The following is a 4454-nucleotide window of genomic DNA, read 5'->3' on the forward strand; positions in this document are numbered from 1 at the left end:
GGGAGTGACGGCCAAAGCTGGAAAACACATTTATTTCATATTAAAAATAATGATTAATATAATGCCACTTTACTTATCTGTTATATATATGTTGTTGAATGAAAGACACGTACCGTCATTAATAATGGCATGTGGTGCTGAAAATGGATGACGAGTAAAAAAGAAAAAGAAAGGCAGACACTGACTCATGAGGAAGTCGAGCACCGCCATGTCTATGAGGTCCAGCAGTCGGGTGCCGTGGCTGTAAGGAGGCTTCCGCCTCACTGTGTCGCAGTAGGCCGGGTCCTTCTCCCACCTGGGAGAGCAGGGCCGGTTAGAAGAAGACAAGGATGGGAAACACATGATGTCTGAATGTGAGGATGGGTTTGTTTGTTTTTTGTCTAATTTTATTACATTTTTTCTTACAAAAAATGACCTTTTTTGCCTTCTTTAAATCTTCTTCGCCATGGTGTCTCATGTTAATCTGAGAACATCCCTTTTTGTTTGCTATACAAAAATAAAATGGTGAACACAATAAATCAAATCGGTTTGTGCCCCTCTGGCAGGTTTTCTTGACACATTAAGTTATTTTAGCTCAGTAAAGATTTTATTCCACTCTTGCTTCGTTGTGATTTGGGGGCCTCCAGACAGTCACATGACCTCCAGCGTGTAAAACTGACCTCTTACTGTTTGTAGTAATTATGAGTAATAGCAACAATAGTATAGCACTCTATATTGAGCACACGATTTAAGTTAAGTATCATAACTTAATTTAAGTTATCATACATATTAAGTTAAGAGTGATAACTTAATTGAATTAAAGTTATCACACAATTTAAGTTAACCACAATTTCAATGTTGTGTTGCACTTCTTTCTTTGGACCACCAGGGGGCAGTAAAGACTCATGGCTCAACTTATGGTATTGCAACTATAAAATTCTCCAACAATATGGCAGAAACAAAACAGGACTTTTTACAACTTATAACATTCATAACTAAATATTCAGAGGTAAACGGAGGTGTTTCCAGTATTCTGTAAGTGTACACATGACGGTGGACAAAGAGCATGTTCTGTTCAAACCAAACTTTTATAATACATATTACTAATATACATGAGTGAAGGCATCCCTTTTAAAGCCACTATTGATAACACACGTGACAGGGTACCCACGCTGCCTGCTTGGTGCGGCTGTAGGCGTCTCCACGGCGACCTCCAGGACCTGCGAGGAGCCAGGCTGAGGTCAGGCAGCATGGCAGCCAGGGAGACCTCCAGCTGGTGTGGACGACCGCACACCGGGTGCTCCGTGGTGCAGTAGTACTCACACTGGCCGTAGAAACACACGTTCCCCACTGGAGAGGCGAGAGCTGGAGTTTAGTGTGTGGCCGGCTGTTGGAAGGTGTCTCCACCTGCTTTATGTACACGCCTCCTCCTTTGTTTTCTCTTGCCAAAGCTATTCTTGGTCAAATTCCTTCCTATTTATATTCTCTTTCATGTGAGAATTTTTGGGAAAATTGCAAATCTCCGTCCGCAAAATTGATACCAAAGTCAGAAGTGAATTGGGAAAGAAAGCTTTCAGTGTCTTCCCTTTCATCGAGTGCTTCCCGCTATCTTCATGGTAACCCTGAACGAGTGTAAAACTCCAATAAGCCACCTGATCAAGTTTTTGATTGTTCAAACTCAGACATGTGCTCTCAATGGGGCCAACCTGGGTAAATAAAACCCCAAATAAAATGAATAATAATTTAAATGGCTCACACATACCAGGGGAAGTGAAGAAGGTCCGAGACAGCGCTTTGCCAGTGGTAATCTCTCTGACCTCTGAGGTGACGTTGATGAGTCGGCCAACGACTGGAGGGATCCTGTTGAAGCCCAGTAATCTGAAAAATACAAATAAAAGATATACAATCTAGAATTTGCAGTCACGTTGCAGTTTATTCTTCGGCATTTACTTAATGCTATCCGTGTTCAAGTGTCAGAATTAGCATATACGTTTTTTAATATACGGCCTACAATGACCTTTGACCTCTGAAATTGAATCACTTCATCCCTTGTGTCCGAGTGGACTCTTGAAGACATTTCCCCCCACGGCCCTGTTCACTACAACGGACCGGACGGACAGAAAGGTCACAGTGACCTTTGACCCCGTTTGTGCCACATTTGAAGAAACATGGCCGTGAAGAAGCAGATGATAATAAAACGTAGAGGAGTTGTTACGAGCCGAAAGCAGCTTCATGAAGATGTGATCCCAGTAGCGGGTCTAGAGGTGGCAGAATGTTCCCCAGCATCTGTACCGGTCCAGGTGAAAGGCAGCGATCTCCGCGTTGTGTCTCTCAAAGTCGGAGAAGTAGAAGAGGTTCGCGTCCGTCTCGGCGTCTCGGGATTGTCTGCGAGAATAAATTAAAAAAGAAGAAGCATGTGCCGCATGAGGCCGCGTGGAGCGATGCTTCACGGGACCTCGGGTCGTGACCCGGTGCCCTCAACTGGACCCGGAGCAACACAAACACGCTGACATTCATTCGTTCACGATGCCGGTCCGGGTCGGCGCACGGCCTCTTACCTCATGGGTTTCAGCAGAGCTTCTCCGTGGTTCGAGAACGATAAGAGCAGTTTGAGCTGGGTGCCTCCCTTCTTCTGAACTGAAAGATAGACATGAATACTGCAACCATCACACACTGCAACATTAGAGGATTGATTAGTGGGTCATGTGGGGACTGCAGTGCAGTACACCCGTTCCTCCACATGGTGGCCTTGAACCAACAACTGCTACGTGTCCTTCCATGAGGTGCAATACTGCAGTGAGGCCCGGATAACACACTCAACGAAATGGACTGAATCAGTTTCATTCCCCCATAATGCATCATTCATGTAAAAACCTGTGAATTATCATCTCTCAGGGCTCTTTGGTGAATGTGAACATCAACAAAGAAGTCAGTGGATCATTTCAAATGATTTCAACACAACATTTGAATTTTTAAAATTGAATTGGACAGCGAGACACTTTTTGAGTCTTTCGCCCCCACACACGGACACAAAAGGGCATGAGCGCCCTCACCCTCGCTTCACACCACCGGGCGGGGAGGATGAGTCAAATCAAAGGCCCAGACATTGAGAAGAAGAGAACGCGTTGGTTGTTGGCACGTCGTGCTCGGAGGAGCACGTCCTGTAAATGATTCAAACAATAAAAATCCTAAAATATAAAATCCTATCACACGGATTCATGATCCCTGTTTATAATAAGTCTCCTTAAAGGGAATGAGCCTGGATCCAAAGTTTGAAAGGTGTGGCGAGAGTTACACGTGAGAGAAAAGGGAGGAAGCAGTCGCACCAAATGGGCCTGTCGCTGAGATTAGTGTTTAATCTGCATAACACAGACGTTAATGCATTATTTATTGTTGCTGGAGACGGGGACGTCTGAGATGAGTAAACACACAATTGAGTGTGTGTTGATGCAAGGGACGCCGTGTGCCTGTGTTTGTTTGTGTGTGGCACTTTGACGGGGCTATGGAAGCCCGTTTCCACCACTGAGAGAAACAATTAGGATCCCGTAAGTCATAATAATGAAATACTATCTCATTATTATGACTTACTATCTCATAATAATGAGATACTATCTCATAATTTCGTGAAGTGGAGAATAATGAGTGAGATCTGTAGCAGTATACCATAAAGTTCGCATGGACCTGTTTTGGGGCCCCTTCAGAGCTATCGGTCCAAAACGTTTGAGCTTGAGCCCTCTGGTTGACCCGGGCTGTGAGGCTAACTCCTCGAGCTGTTGACCGCGAGCTGAAAGTTATCCTTGAATCTCGTTCTAGTGACTGACTTCCTCTTCCGCGGACCACGAAGCCGGAGAATGGAGGACCACAATGCAGCTCTGGGGAGGTAAGTTTTATATTTATATTTAGCATTGTTGTTATTGATTCTTACCTTAAAACCATTTAAAACGTTCTCAGTTGAGAAATCAGTGAAACCTTTTGAGTTTATAGTTGAACAGTTCACAATGTCATGGGCCTGTTTGAAAATACAGATGTGGTGGAGGTTTCTCCATGTAAAATGATTATTTGAGGACCGGAATGTCTTAAAGTCGCTGGATATCTGTGGTATGTGTTAACTATTAGTGTAGGGATTTAAAACAGTGTTATTTTATTTAGAGGCTATCAAATATGACAGATTTTACCTTGACATTTCTGAAAAAAGATATTCTTAATACTGAAATAGAATCATGCGTCAGTGTGGCGTCATCGCACCAGGTGTGTTAGAGACGCATCTGATTGCGACAATGAGTTGGTTTGTTTTGACTGTTTGACTGAAACGTCCTTATTCAACAAACATCTGCCCCTTTTACTTAATACTATCCCATGAACTGTTTCTTTAACAATTAACCCTCCTGTCGCACAATTAAAGGTTTATAAAGGGAAAGTGAGAAGATGTGAAACATTGTTTAGTCTGGAAGGTGTGGCTCACGAGTCTAAACAGT

Source organism: Pseudoliparis swirei, chromosome 23 (assembly GCF_029220125.1).
Source record: "Pseudoliparis swirei isolate HS2019 ecotype Mariana Trench chromosome 23, NWPU_hadal_v1, whole genome shotgun sequence".
NCBI classification, from domain to species: domain Eukaryota; kingdom Metazoa; phylum Chordata; class Actinopteri; order Perciformes; family Liparidae; genus Pseudoliparis; species Pseudoliparis swirei.